This window comes from Hypanus sabinus, chromosome 1 (genome assembly GCF_030144855.1).
Source record: "Hypanus sabinus isolate sHypSab1 chromosome 1, sHypSab1.hap1, whole genome shotgun sequence".
In the NCBI taxonomy this organism is placed as follows: Eukaryota; Metazoa; Chordata; class Chondrichthyes; order Myliobatiformes; family Dasyatidae; genus Hypanus; species Hypanus sabinus.
Genome location: NC_082706.1, coordinates 87,398,237 through 87,414,599, shown reverse-complemented (window position 1 = coordinate 87,414,599; position 16,363 = coordinate 87,398,237). Strand labels below are relative to the sequence as shown.

General features: G+C 43.3%; 1 protein-coding gene across 1 annotated transcript in view; it reads left to right on the top strand.

The window, feature by feature from the left end:
* Positions 1-696: 696 nt before the first annotated feature.
* Positions 697-16,363, top strand: part of LOC132395194 (suppressor of cytokine signaling 6-like) — a 65,475-nt gene continuing 49,808 nt past the window's right edge. Inside the window, exon 1 of the mRNA XM_059971487.1 lies at positions 697-1,271. The gene's annotated coding sequence lies outside the window, so the exon portion shown is untranslated. The remainder of the gene's footprint in view (positions 1,272-16,363) is intronic.

The following is a 16,363-nucleotide window of genomic DNA, read 5'->3' as shown; positions in this document are numbered from 1 at the left end:
CACTAACAGAGAGCAAAAACAGAAACAGTAGCTAGGTGGACAAAAAAGAAACATCGGGGAAAGGGAGATAGAATCAGTAATGGAGGGATAAAGGGAATCGTGACAGGGAGGGGTCAGAAGGAACTGGGAAAGGGAAGAATGGTGGGATTCAAGGCACGGAGAGGGCTGGAGAAAATCATAGCAGGCACGGAATTGTTACAGGGAGGGGGACAGGAATGTGTAACAAGAAGGGGTCTGTGGCATTTAGAATGGGGGACAGAAGGATTCGTAATAGGGAAGCAAAATCCATAATGGCAGGTGGGACAAGACAGATTGGTACTGGTGGAAACACGGAAGGATTTTTAATGGGGGACAGGGCTCATAAAAGGTCAGAAGAATTCATAACAGAGAGGGGGTAGCAGAAGGATTCCTAACAGGGAAGGGGGGATAGAAGAATTTGTAACAGGGAGAGAGACATAAAGATTTGTAATGAGGAAAGGAACAGAGGGTTTCATAACAAGGAGAGGGAAGGAGAGGGGAACAGAGGGCTTCGTAACAGCGAGGGGGGAAACCAAGGATTCATAACAGGGAGGGGGGAACTGAGGGTTTTGTAACGGGAACAGGGGGCTTCCTAACAGGGAGGGGGGACAGAGGGATTCGTAATAGGGGGACAGGGTTTCATAACAGGGAAGGGGGTAACAGGATTTTGTAACGGGGAGGGCAGAATGAATAGTATTGAGAGAATCAGTAACGAGATGGGTGGAGAGAATCGGTAACGCTGAACGGGATAAATGAATAAATAGGTAACAGGAATACAGAGAGTCAGTTAAGAGGGAGAATAAGAGAGAGAATCAGCAACGGGAATAGGAACAGGAAGAGCGAGCGAGCGAGCGAGAGAGAGAGAGAGAGAGAGAGAGAGAGGAATATAGAGATATAGAGTCAGTTGTAGAGTTGTGCAGAGAGAAGTCAGTTAACAGGGAGGGGGAGAGAGTGAGTGAATCAGTAATAGCCTTAGAGAGGGCGAGCGAGAGACAGTCAGTTTCTGAGAGAGTATGGCAGAGAAGCAGTAAAGAGAAAGGGGACGAAATAGAGATAATTGGTAACAAGGAGAGAGGGAGGCGGTCGGTTCATTAATCCGTGTCCGGTGGCTCCGCGTCCTTTGCAACTTGGGCTGCTGGGCTGGGAGTGCCTGGGTGTCCCGGACCAGGCCGGGCCGGGCCTGTCTCCGCCCCTCCACAGCTCCCGGACCGGCCGCGCTGATGGCGCAGACGAGATGCTGCGGATGTTCCGAGGTAAGAGAGCAGGACGGGAGCGAGGGGGATGTGGCGGCCGGGTGGATGATCCGGGGTACAGGGAGAAAAACGGGGGAAAGGCTGGCGGGGCCTTCGCCAGGGCCGGCTTGGTTCGTTCAGTGGCCTTGGCCCAAGCCCGGGCGCCGGAGCTCGTGGAGCGGCCTCGGCTCAGGCCCACGGGGTCGTGGGGAGGGGGGGGGGGGGGGGTATCCGTCGCAACATGTCTCCGGCGGACGAGGGGACGAGAGCCGGGGGCAGGTGAGGCTGGGAACTGGGAGAAGTGGGGGCGAGATCCCGAAGGGCGGCCGAGAGAAGTGGGGGGGGGGGGGGGCGAACACAGGAAGGAAGGGCCGGGGTCCCGAGGGAAGGGGCAGGGGAATGAAGGAAAGTGGGGGAGGCTGGTCCCCTGTGGAATTGAGGTGTGATGGAGGGGAGCTTCTGGGTCGCAGGGGGAGGGTCAGGCAGAGGAAGGAGGGCTGGGTCCCGAGGGGAAGGGGTTCGGCGACCCGGGTGGTAGGGCAGGGCAGGGCAGGTGAAGTGGGGAAGCAGCAGCGGGTCAGTATACTGGGGGAGATAGAGTATGAACTGGAGGAGAGGGAGAGCGCTGCTGGGCCCGAGAAGGTGAAGGGGAGCCGACAGAGCCTTGGCCCAGGACGGGCTGGGGAGGTCTGGCCCGAGCTAGGAGAAGGGTCGGGGTGGTGAGGGGCGATAGACTGGAGATCGCTGTCGAGGCCTGAGAAGGTGTGTGGGTCCTCAGCTCAGTGACTGGTCCTGTGAGTGTGAGGTAGGGGGGTTCTGCCCCACAACCCCGCTTGCTCCCAGTTAAAGTTATGCAAACTCTCGCCCGTGAGTTAAAATTCCTTGCGGGAGGGGGAACTCCAGCCCTTCACTTTGTGCGGAGTGGAGGGAGAAATCCCTTAAAGCATTTCAGTAATGTTGTAGCTCTGCCCACGTGAGTTCATCCAACCTTCCACCCGCCTTTTAAACTCACAATTTTATTACAGTGGATTCCAGTTAATTGGGTTACATCAGGAGCATTCGTTTTGGCCCAATTAAGTGGCTGCTCCAATTAATCAAAGTTTCATGGAAATAGATAAAAATGTATAAAAAGGCAAACTACCGTTTAGTTGAGTAACAAATTATGTATTTAAATAAAATAAAGAAAAAATTGGAATACTACCAATAGTACTATAAGACTGCAACACACATAAAATGCTGTAGGAACTCAGCAGGCCAGGCAGCATCTATGGAAAAAACACAGTTGACGTTTTGAGCCAAAACCAGTCAAAAGGATTTCCAGTATCTGCAGATTTTGTCTTGTTTGTTGTTTGCCTTAAGACTGCATATTAGTTTCTAATAGTTATCAACAGAAGAATTCATCTAGTGTAGACAATAAACAACATTAGTGCAGATAATGGACTGTCTTCATGCAATGCTATTGACAATACTTTCACATTTCTTTGTAGTTCTTAACTAGTGAAGTCATTTCATTTTCTCTCCTGGCCATTTCAGGCACTTCCAAACCTTGAATGCTTGAAATTGTGGTGAGCAAAGAAAGTTCAGAATTCTCTCCTTATTTCTTGCCAACTATCTGTGACAAAAGTCACTGCTTTTTGAACACAAACGCACACAACTGACACTTGAAAAACTTCGTTCTAAGCATGGTTTAGCATCTAATGGCCACACTGGTTAGTCTGCATGCACTTGCGTGGCCGTTAAAACATTCGACAACAGTCTCCTGCCCGAATTAGGTGACATAATGTCCCAAATACATCCCAGTAATTTTCTCGATTAGTTAGAGTTGTCCCAAATAAGTGGCTACCCTGACTAGCCCCTGGGCCAATTAACTGGAATCCAATGTATTTAACTTCATTGTGAGAGTTTCTTTTCTGTTGGTGGTGTATTTTTTTTCTATGAGGTTTATTCTGGGTCCAAATGTCAAACATTACAACTGTGAGTGGGGCCCAGAAGGAACGTTTGAAATGAGGGAGTAAAATCCTGTATTGAATAACGTAATTCTAGCAGCAGTCTTTGTAACAGGAACTTGACTGGTCAAAAGGAAAATAAACTTGGGCCACACTGACTGTGACGACAGTCTGTTGTGTGTCATTGAAGTCGAGCATCTGTTCTTAAGCTTTGTGTTCTGTTCATAGAAAATTAAATACTTCAGATATTGATTTCAAAACTCTTATCACTTTTTTCCTCCACCTTGTTTTGAGTTCTGTTAAAATGACTCGGATCATAAAACCATGCCCTTGCCAAACTGAGTCAGATAAAGCTTTGCAGGAATATAGTCAGGTTTCTCTCTGTTTTAAACAGTGACCTGGGCTAAGAGTAAAATCTTCACTTTGTCATGCTTAATGTTCCTTCTTTGCATGCCTTATCCTCGACTATATTCTTTGTGACTTCAGCTTTTGAAAAAGTGACAGCAATTTTGTGTAAATCACATTTCTTTAAAATTAGAAGCAAGCATGTTGGGCCATTTCTGGTTTTCAGTTGGCAGGTAGATACATAGGTAATCTGAAAGTATTATTTTAAGGTTTGGACTGCTGAAAATTATGAGCATTGGTTATGTATTTAATAACTTAAAACAGTATTTAGTGAAGTAATGAGGTAGCAATTATCAGTTAGATGTAATTATTTTTGCTGTGAAACTGTTTTGCTTAAGTAGGTTAGAAAACAACTTTTTTTCAGAAGCAGGTTTAATATCACTGGCATTCATTGTGAAATTTGTTATTGTGCAGCAGGAGTACATTGCAATACATAATAATAAAAACTAAGTTACAGTAAGAAGTATGCATGTACTAAAAATAAGTAGGGCAAAAATGTTTTTAAAAAAAGTGAGGTAGTGTTCATAGGTTCAGTGCCCATTCACAAATCTGATGCTGTTCCTGAATCATTGAGTATGTGTCTTCTGGCTCTTGGATCTGCTCCCTGATGAGAAGAGGGCATGTTCTGAGTCAATGGTTTCCTTCATGATGGATGCTGCCTTTTTGAGGCATCGCTCCGTGAAGATGTCTTGGATGCTGAAGAGGGTTGTGCCCATGATGGCGATGGCTGAGTTTATAACTTTCTGTAGCTTATTTCGATCATGTTCTGTGGCTTCCCACCACTCCACCTTCATACTAGACAGAGATATAGCCAGTTAGAATGCTCTCCACAGTACACCTGTAGAAATTTGCAAATATCTTTAGTGACATACCAAATTTCCTCAAACTCATAATGAAATATCGCCATTGTCTTAAGACTAAAGAATTGATTGTGGACTTCTGAAGTTCACAATCAATTCTTTGGTCTTACTGACATTGAGTGCAAGATTGTTGCTGCAACACTGCTCAACTAGCTGATATATCTCGTTCCAAGATGCTTTCTCGTAACCATCTGAAGATCTGCCAACAATAGTTTTGCCAATAGTGAATTTCTAGATGGCATTTGAGCTATGCCTAGCCACACAGTCCTGCGTGTAGACCAGCCTTTCTCAGCTTTTTTGCCTTGGAAGAACCCTTGAAATAATTTTCAGGTCTCGGGGAACCCCTCTAAAAATTATTATATCTACAGCTCACATTAGTGTGAGCAGTAAGTTGCAGATATAACAATCCAAAAATAACTGTCAATGCTCTTTTAAGTAGGGAATGAATTTTTAGCCATCCTTTCTTGAAAAATAAAAGGTAGTTAAGCTTAGCTTACCTTTCTTGAAATTTATCTCTTTCTTTCCCTTTCATAAATTTGAAAAACTCATAAGACAAACTATAATAAATTTCTCTTAAATAACTGGCAAGCCAAAGTGGGATTTAATTTTTCTAAAGGTAGGCTCGCTAGATTTAATTTTTTTACTACACCGGTAGAGTTTGTTTGCTGCAATAAGTCGGTCAGCAGAATGTAAGGGAAGGTGGGGGGGATGTAATTTGGGAAGGAGAGGTTGATGTCACAGCTCAAGTTGGGCAAGTCTACGCAATGCTCGGGAAACGTTTTTCATGCTCTTCATCAGTCTACCGTCCTCTCTGTCTGCAATACAGTGGTCACCATCAGGCTATCGTCCTCCCCTCCATGAAATACCATACTCACCAATTATCAGTGGCTTCCCCTATCTCGCATCAAAAGCTGAGAATGGGCTCAGCCTAATAAACATGGTCCTACTGTGCACTGCCATACTGGGCTGAGCGACGTCGACCGAGATTGCTAGTGGGGCTGCTCGGTCGCTGCTCACCACTGCAAGCACTAGCATTGCACATTGCACGAAGTTCAAAGAGCAATTTTTTTTTAAATCACGATCTCTCGCGGAACCCTAGGGTTCTATGAAACCAAGTTGAGAATCCCTAGTGCAGATAAAGTAGAGCATTTGGCTAAGCACACATCCTTGAGGTGTGCCAGAGTTGATGATCAGAACATCTCTGATGGAAATTGTCAAATATTCCTATTTTAGACTTTTTTTAGTTGACTATAAAGTACTCTTAGTTTAAGGTTATATGACTGCTAAAATTCTCCTTTCCAAGAAAAGAGACCAGAAAGGATCAGGACCCAGGATGTTAGCATCTGTCAACATTTCTCTCAACCTGATTTTTTTTTAAGACTAGGTAACCAATGATCATGTGATATTTCTTTAGTTTCTGTTCTCTGAGTGGATTTTTGACTACAAAAGCCAGTGTCCTCATCCTGTCTGTAGATCATTGACCCAGACTTTCGTGGGGCTTTTGAATTTGCTGCAAAAAAGGAGCCAGTTTTAAAGGTGTAAATGTCATGAGGCAGTTAACATGTACCAACCCTTGAATTTGTCATTAAATGGCAGCAGCAGAATACTAAATGCAACTTTCCTTAACTACTGCCCCACACACACACAATCTTGAAGGAACTCCGTAGGTCACATAGCACCGATGGTAGGGAATAAACAGTCGGTATCTGGGCCGTGACCCTTCATCAGGATTGGAAAGGAAGGGGCAGAGGCAAGAATAAAAAGACAAGGGGAGGAGCACAAGCTGGCAGGATGTAGGTGAGAGGGAGAAGGTGGGTGGGTGGGGGAAGAGGGATGAAAGAGAATGATGCGGCAAGCTAGGAGGAAGAGGCAAAGGACTGAAAAAGAAGGAATGTGTCAGCCCTTTTCTATCCAGTCCCGATGAAGGATCTTGACTGGAAACAGTTTCTGTTTATTTCCCTCCATTGATGCTGCCTGATTTGCCAAGGTCCTCTAGCATTCAGTGTGTGTATGTGTTACTCAGGATTTCCTATATCTGCAGCATCTGTTTCACTGAACTACTAGAAACCATGATACAGCAGCTACATCAACCTTAACTTTCTAAAACACTGTGCTACGGAGAACTCCTCCGCAGTATATATATATATATATATATATGTCTTGGATACGGACAGGGATAATAAACTTATTTTTAGATTAGGGTTTGTATTGTCCGAATATTTAGTGGAATTCGTTGGATTTTAGGAAGTGAGGTGCTGGGAACTGACTAATCATAAAATCTTTAGTGATTCATAGTGCTACAGAAGCTTGCAATGAGGGGAAAGTTGCTGTGGGGTTGAGTACTTATGAGCTCCAACCATCATTGCGCTTTATGTATTTTGACTCTCGAATATTTGCATAATATTTACCAGAGAGCATTGTCTTGTGGTCAAGCCTTTATGTATTAATTTATTAATAATAGATACTGCATGATGCCATCTCCAAACAAGAAACTGTCCATCTTGAAGCATTTCAAATCATAGTTGGTGACCTCAACCAGGCTTGTTTGAAGAAAATCCTGCCCGATTGCCATCAGTATATAACTTGCAGCACCAGAGGTCCCAGCACACCAGACCGCTGTTATACTAAGATGAGGAATGCCTCCAGTTCCATGCCCAGCCCATATCTTGGTAAATCTGATCACTTGGCTGTCCTCCTCCTACCCACATACAGGCAGAAGCTAAAGAGCAAAGTTCTAGAGAGATTAGGACAACAAAGAGTTGGTCGCAGGAGGCAGAGGAGTGGCTATGCAATTGCTTTGTGTCTGTGGACTGGGCTGTGTTCAAGAACTCATCTGTGGATCTGAATGAATACACCATGGTTGCCACGCACTTCATTAAAACATTTGTAGATGTGTGTGCCCCCACAAAATCATTCAGAGTCTTCCCCAATCACAAGTCCCAGTTGCACCATGAGATCTGCAATCTGCTGAAAGCCAGATGAGAGGTATTCAAATCTGGTGACCAAGGAAGTAACAAGAGGTTCAGGTGTGATCTCCGGAAAGTCATCTCATAGGTGAACTGGTAATTCCAGACTAAACGAATCAATGAAGGATGCTCAAGAGCTGTGGCAGGGCTTGAATACTATCACATCTTAAGGGTGACAGCAGGGCTTTGCTGCCAGATGAGCTCAATGCCTCCTATGCTTGCTTTAACCTTCAAAACGTAGGCGAACCATCACAAACTCCCACAGCCTCCGATGAACCTATGATTTCAGTCTGAGGCTGATGTACAAGCAGCCTGTTGAACCCACGACAAGTATTCAGCCCGGCGGGGTACCTGGCTTGTGCTGATCAGCTGGCTGGAGTGATCACGAAGACCTTTAAACTCTTGCTTTGGTAGTGTGTACTACCCACCTGCTTCAGGCAGGCTTCAATTATACCGGTACCCAAGAAAAATGTGGTGACCTGCCTCAAAGACTATCGTCCAGTAGAACTCGCATCCAAAGTGATGAAGTGTTTTCAGAGGTTGGTGATGAAACATATCAACTCCTGTCTAAGGAGCGACTTAGATCTGCTCAAATTTGCCTTATGGAGCAACAGGTCCACAGCAAATGCCATCTCATTGACTCTTCACTCAACCTGGAACATCTGGACTGCAAAGTTGCATACATCAGGATGCTCTTTATCGACTGCAGCTGAGCATTCAATACAACCCCCTCAAAACAAATCAATAAGCTCCTAAACCTTGACCTCAATACATCCTTGTGCAGTTGGATCCTCAATTTCCTCACTTGCAAACCCCTGTCTGTTTTGATTGGCAGCAACGTCTCCACGTTCTCCATCAATGCAGGTGCATCACAGGACTGTGTGCTTATACCCCTGCTCTACTTGCTTAACAGTTATGACTGTGAGGCTAAGAACAGCTCCGATGTCATATTTGAGTTTGCTGGTGACACCACTGTTGTTACCCGAATCAAGGGTGGTGATGAATCAGCATATTGGAGGGAGGTTGAAAATTGTGCTGAGTGGTGCCATGACAACAACCTCTTACTGAATGTCAGCAAGTCCGAGGTGCTGATTATTGACTTCAGGAGAAGGAAACCAGAGGTCCATGAGCCAGTCCTCATTGGATGATCGGAGATGGAGAGGGTCACGTACTTTAAATTCCTTGGTGCTATTATTTTGGAGGACCTGTCCTGGATCCAGTACAAGTGCATTTATGAAGAAAGCACGACAGTGCTTCTACTTAGGAGTTTACGAAGATTCAGTATGACATTTAAAACTTTGACAAATGTCTATAGATGTGCGGTGGAGAGTATATTGACTGGCTGCATCACAGCCTGGTATGGAAACATCAATGCCCTTAAACAGAAAATCCTACAAAAAGTAGTGGATACGGCCCATTGGGCCCATCTGTGTGAAACACTTACAGGAAAGCAGCATCCAATATCAAGGACCTCTGCCACCCAGGTCCTTCTCGCTGCTGACATCAGGAGGAAAGTGCAGGAGTCTCAGGACTTTATGCCAGCAAGTTCAGGAACATTTACTACCCCTCAACCGTCAAGGTCTTGAACCAAGGGGGATAACTTCACTCAACTTCACTTGCCCCATCATTGAAATATTCCCACAGCCAATCTCATGTTCAAAATATCTATTCCTTAATTATTATATTTGTTTTTTTGTACTTGCACAGTTTGTTGTCTTTTGCACACTGATTAAGTGCCCATGTTGGTGTGGTTTTTCTTTAATTCTGTCACAGTGATTATTTTATGTATATATTGAGTATGCCTGCAAGAAACTGAATCTCAGGGTTGTGTATGGTGTCAGAGACATAGTTTGATAACAAATTTACTTTGTACTTTGAACTAATCTACATGTGATATCTAAGTTTCTTGACCTGCTGATAGTAGGCTAAATATTATTTTGGCATATGATAAGACTAACTTCTGGAATTCTGCTGAAACTTAGTTGTCCATGCCTAACAATAACTGTATGAAAATTGTATTTGTTGACTTTCTCTTGGTGATGAGTAAAATTATTTACTCATGCTCCATTTAGGATTGAGGCTCTTAGTGATTCTGTAGGGAGTTGAGATTGAAGTAGTCAACCTCTGAATTCCTTTGCAGAGAATTGATGATAATATACTTTGTTTTTTGGTGTAGTGGAGAACAGTGTGTTTTCAGAAATCTCTGGATGAACTTTTACATTGGGATCTGTTTCTTTTGAATTTGGAGGATAATGGCTTTTCCTTGATGCTGCTGGCAAATTATTGGAAGTACTTTGGACAGGTCACTCTTTAGAGGAGCAACGCCTTATATTCTGGCTGATTAGCCTTTAACCTGAGGCTAGAGGTGCATGAACATTGAGTTCTCTTATTTCCAGTAATTTCTTCTACTTTCGCCTTTTTCCATTTGCCATTCTGGCCAAATCTTTATTCAGCCAAAGGTAACTAACTGAATTTTGGCTCCCCTCTCACCCTTTTCTCCTAATCTGCCTACTGCTCCCCTCTGATACCCCTCCTCCTTCCCTTTCTTCCATGATCCACTCTCCTCTATTCAAAATTGTTTCTTCTTCAGCTCTTATCTTTTCTACCCATTACCTCCCAGCTTCTGACTTAATTTCTCTTTCCCCTCATTACCTGCCAGCTTGTACTCCTTCCCTCCTCTTTCCCCCACCTTATTCTGGCTTCTTCCCCATCCTTGCCAGTCCTGATGAAGGGCCTCACAATCATTGATTGTGTATTCCTCTCCATAGATGCTGCCTGACCTGTTAAGTTCATCCAGCATTTTGTATGTGTTCCTCTGGAGTTTTTAGTATTTGCAGACTCTCTTGTGCTTTGGATATCCTTGTTCTATTGCCCAAGCTGCTTGCATCGAGGTCTGCAAAAAGCAGGTTTAATGTATTGTATTCCAATCACAGCAGGAGAAAATCTGCAGATGCTGGAAATCCAAGCATCACACAAAATACTGGAGGAGCTCAGCAAATCAGGCAGTATCTATGGAAAAGAGTAAACAGTTGATGTTCCCGAAACGTTGACTGCTTACTCTTTTCCATAGATGCTGCCTGGCTTGCTGAGTTCCTCCAGCATTTTGTCTGTGTTGTTTTAATGTACTGTATGTTTGTTTGAAGCTAATGGTTTAATATCATGCACAATGCAAGGGATTCATCTCTAGAGTAAGAATATGGTCTTTAGTGCTTGATGGTGTGTTTCTTACCATAGTGCCCATCCAGAAGTCTTCACATTGATTATATGGAACTTGACTTCTATGAAAGTTTCTCCTGTAACTTGGGACTCTTGGTCAGCATTTGGCTTTGGAGTGATGGTACTCAAAGCTATGCAATTATCAAAGTACTTTCTAAGGTACTCTGCGTCTTTCCCAAATAAATTTTTGTAAATACTGTCTTGTGAAAAATAGATCTCAGCCTAAAGGTAACAGCTCAAAGCTAAGAAACCTAAGGTCAAGTGTCTACTAAAGGAAACTGTGGACAGCAGTTGTATTGCTGCCACACCCAAACTGAGGCGAACTGATGCTTTTGAGGTGAGCATATTTGGAGAATAGGGGATCTTAAAGAACAAGAGTACAGTATTGTGTATGTTTATGTATTTGGTGAAATATTGTTCCTAGTTGCAGAGCTGTGCACACATGTAAAGGTGCCATTTTTTTTGGATAAAGTATTAAACTAAAGCCCTCCCGTACAATGGACATAAGATTCAATAGTACTATTTCATAAAAGATCAAGTAAGCGTCCACACGAAGGATTCTGGAGATGCTGGAATTCCAGAGTAACACACACACAATGCTGGATGAGCTCAGGCAGTGTCCATGGTTCATCAGTTCCTCCAGCATTTTGTATGTGTTACTCTAAGTAAACATCTATGGTATTTTGTTCAGTATTTAGTACGTAATGAACATAATGTATCAATATTACTTTCTTGTTTTTGACAGTTTTGTGTTAGTCAATCGTTGAAGAGTTTGGTTCCATTAAAGATGTGATAGCACTGGTAATAAAGTGGTGTCAGTTAACCAGAGGCTGTGGAAACTTTTTATTTCCATGAGGGTGTCAAGGATATTGGGATATTGGGGAAACCTGGCATCAATAATGTATTTTCTTATCAGTTAAGTCTTAAAGATTGATAGAGAAATGAACGTAGGATGCACAAGGTAACTTAGTTTTCAAGTTGGTGAGAAAATTGATTTGAAGAAGAGTGAAAAATGACAATAGAAATATCTTAAAAATGTTAATTCCCATTAAGCAGTAATGAGACAATCGAGTGAACTGGTTTCTTTCTTGGCAAGAAGGGTTAATTAACATTACAGCCATAGAGTTGTAAAGCGCAGGAACAGGCCGTTTGTCCCACTATGTTGATAACTACCATTTTCCCCATCCACACTAACCCATTTGCCTACATTAGGAGTGTATCCATCTATGCCTGGCCTATTTAAGTGTCTGATAAAATGCTGCTTAAATGTTGTATCCGATTTCACTTCCACCTCTGGCAGGATGTTCCAGATATCAACCACTCTCAGTGTAAAAAGAATTATCCTAAATAGTTTTCTGCACTGCCGAATATATCACTGATGCTGTCCTTTTCATAAATCCTCCCAACTCAATCACCCACCTTCCCAGCTTCCCCACCTCCTCAACTGTGAGCACCCGAACCTTCCCAGACCTTTTCAGCTGTTTTCTTGAGGGGAGTTTCCATGGCCTGGTCTGTGATTCCTTTTCAGTGGGGTCACCTACCAGTATCCACAATTCACCAGATTGCTAATAATTGAGATTCCAGGATTAGTGCTGTGAATCCCTCTGATCTTTCCAACCCGATGTGTATAATCTGAAGACTGCTGAACGGATCCTGACCCTGATCTGGGCCGTACATTCCAAATATCCGGACCTGACTTGCACTACCTTACTTCCCCTTTTCTATTTTCTAATCTTGATTTATAATTTAAATTTTTATTATATTTACTTCGATTGTACTCCAGGGAGCACAAAGCGCAGAATCAAATATCACTGATGATTGTACGCTCTAGTATCAATTGTTTGGTGACAGTAAAGTAATATTGGACCTTGGTTGTCTTGTCTTCATCTGATGGTATCAGGGTATTACCAAATCCAACATCTGAAAGGTACAATTCCCTGTCACCTTCCATTGATAAAAAAGGCATTCTTCCTCAGGATGGCAATTGTGTTTTATTGGAATACTTTGTTATCTGTTGGGAGACTTGCTTCAGTCACTTTCATTTTCCTACCAAGTTTGATCATCTTATGTGTTAGTTGTGGTTGTGGGCTATCTGTGTGAAGGAAATGACAGAGCAGCATATATTGATCAGTAAGTTTGTGACTTTGCAACTCCTATCTCATCTCTTAATTGCCTGAACTTGGTGGGAGAGTTGGCTTTAAGTGTGGCAATTATTTCAATTATCCTCCTGCAGTTGAGCCATCTTTGACTGCCTAGAATCTAGCAATCCGGTTCTGCCGCTGGTACGGACATAAATTTCACCAGCCTAGTTTCAAAAATCCCATGTCACCGCGCCAATCCGTCGCCTCTGCTTTGGTGGTGCCATTAGCAGAATTAGCTGTTGGCATGGTCTTTAAAAGAAGTAAGTTGTTCTTCTGTGTTTTCTGCATTTATTTTCATAACCTGTGCTTCATAGGCAGCTCTGTGCCTTTATTCACTAGAATTCAGAAGAATAAGGGGTGAAAGGCTTTGATAGGGTAGATATGAAGAAGATGTTTCCTATGGTGGGAAAGTCTAAGGCCAGAAGACATGGCTTCAGAATAGAGGGGTGTCCTTTTAGAACGGAGATGAGGAGAAATTTCTTTCGCCAGAGAGTGGTGAGTCTGTGGAACTCATTGCCACAGGCTGCTGTGGAAGCCAAGTCTTTAAGGCAGAGGTTGATAGATTCTTGATTGGTCGGAGCATAAAGGGGTACGGGGGAGGGCAGGAGATTGGGGCTGAGAGGAAAATCAGATCAGCCATGATGAAATGGTGGAGCAGACTTGATGTGCCTAATGGCCTAATTCTGTTCCTGTATCTTACAGTCATATGGTCTTACCGTGGTGTGAAGCAGAAACACCCATATATTATTTATACAAGATAAGGTGGAAGTTCTGAAAAAAATTGACAGTGGTGTGTCTCTGAAAATCATATGTGACTTGTATAAAATTGGCTCTTCCACAGTTTATGATATGAAGAAACAAAAAGAAAAGCTTCTCCAGTTCTTTGACAGCAAATCAAAAAATAACAGATGTGTATAAGGAAAACAATGAAAGATGGAAGATGTTCAGAACTAGATCAGGTTCTCAAAAAGTGGTTTAAATCCAGGTCAGTGAAGGTAGAACTGTCAGGAGAGATGGTGAATAAGCAAACAAAATTTTTTCATGAAGAATTAGGACTGGATTATGAGTATGACTACAGTGGAGGGTGGCTTCAGTGCTACAAGCAGTGACATGGCATAATAATTTGTGCAGTGTGTTTAAAAATGGTCAGCAGACAAAGAAGCAGCTGCTGAGTTTGATAATGAGTTTGCTAAGTTAGTTTCTGATGAAAATTTGGGTCCCGAGCCAGTCTACAATGCGGACAAAACTGCATTATATTGGTGTTGTACTATAAGACGAACGTGGACTACAGAGGATGCAGAATTGCCAGCAGGTTATAAAGCGTCAAAAGATCGTGTCACTATGTTGGGCTGCTCTAATGCTGCAGGAACCCACAGGTGTATGTTGTTAGTCTTCAACAAAAGTTTACATCCCAGAGCTTTCAAAGCAACTTCCAGTAAATTATCATGCCAACAAAAAAAGGATGCATTACAACTGACATTACATTGGAATGACAAACAAGAGGAAATCTGTGGATGCTGGAAATCCAAGCAACACATACAAAATGCTGGAGGAACTCAGCAGGCCAGGCAGCATCTATGGATAAAAGTACAGTAGATGACTCCCTCACTACCATTCAGGGCCCCAAACAGTCCTTCCAGTGAGGCGCCACTTAACCTGTGAGTCTGTTGGGGTCATTTATTGTGTTCAGTGCACCCGGTGTGGCCTCCTGTACATCGGTGAGACCTGATGTAGATTGGAAGACCTCTTTGCTGAGAATCTACATTCCATCTGCCAGAACGAGCAGGATCTCCCAGTGGCCACCCATTTTAATTCCATTTCCCATTCCTATTCCAATATGTCCATCCATGGTCTCCACCACTGTTGGGATAAAGCCACACTTAGGTTGTAGGAGCAACACCTTTTATTCTGTTTGGGTAGTCTCCAACCCGATGGCATGAACATCGATTTCTCAAACTTCCCATAATGCCTTAACTCCCCCCCCCCCCCCACCCCAACAGTCACCATTTCCCATCCCTTTGTCCCTCCCTCATGTTATGTCCTTGCCCACCCTTTGCCTCCTCTGGTGCTTCCCCCTTCTTTCTTCTTCCATAGCCTTCTGTCTCTTTCACCAATCAGCTTCCTAGTTCTTTGCTTTGTCTCTCCCCCTCAGTTTCACCTATTGCATGGCATTTCTTTCTCCCCTCCCCTCCACCTTTCAAATCTACTCCTCAGCTTCTTTCCTCCAATCCTGCTGAAGGGTTTCGGCCTGAAACATCGACTGTACTTTTTTCCATAGATGCTGCCTGGCCTGCTGAGTTCCTCCAGCATTTTGTGTGTGTTGCTTATGTTGGAATGATCTTTGTTCCAGAAGCAAGAGCTGTCTGACCAATGGTCTCGACACCAATTTTAAGCTACTGCTGATTTTAGATACCTGCTCTGCACACCCAAAAGTCGAACTCTTGGTAAAGAATAATGTTTATGGTATCTACCTGCCACCTAACTGTATGTCATTAATTCAATCCCTGGACAATGGCATATTCGCTCTTTGAAGGCTAAATATCACTTCCTGTTTATGAAGCAGCTACTGAGTGCAGTTGAGTCTGGCAGACTAGTATAGAAGTTTGTGAAAGAATTGCTTTTCATTTGTTGTTTTTTTTTCTTCTTTATCCAAGGGTGAGGTGATCATCAAATGGGTTAGAGGTGTTTATTTATTTAATCCTAACCTCACTAGCTGTGATTCAGCAAAATCACCAATCTAGCACTGCACAGCCCCACACATTCCTGATTAGTGTTGGTCACCCTGTGGAAATGGTGGGTCAACTGAACCAACCTATGGGTCTAGAACAGAGTAAGCTTTGACCTTATTGCTGATGGTCAAGTGTAGTTTCCTTTCCGTGTAATGAACAGCCTTAACAAAGATTTACTTTGATTGTGGCGCTTTGCAGTAGCAGTTGTGGAAGTGTGATTACTTCTGTGCCACCACTTTGCCAGTTTTGACCATGTTCCTTTGGGGAAGTAAGAAATCAAAGAGCAAGTAATTTGTTATCTTGATAAAGAGACCAGGCTTCATTGTTTTAATGCCTAACCAGCGAGCTCAGGGTGACAGTGATGGTGGACTCAGTGAAGATGTGGGGCAACCAGTGAGGAAATAAAGAGAAGTATTTTCATCAGTGGCCACATTATTGGGTACAGTTTTCACCCTAGTGTGGTTTTCTGCTGCTGTAGCCTATCCACTTCAAGGTTCAATGCTTTCTGCATTCAGAGATGTTACTTTGCACACCACTGTTGTAATGCATGGTTATTTAGTTACTGCCGCCTTCCTGTCAGCTTGAACCAGTCTGGCCATTCTCCTCCAACCTCTCCCATTAACAAGGCATTTTCACCCACAGAACTGCCACTCACTGGATTTTTTTTTGTGTTTTCCACTTCATTCTCTGTAAACTCTAGAGACTGTTGTGGGAAATCAGCATTTTCTGAGGTGCTGGAACCTCCTCATCTGGCACCAACAATCATTCCAAAGTCACTTAGATGACATTTCTTTCCCATTCTGTTGTTTGATCTGAAGAACAACTGAATCTCTTGACCATGTTTGCATGC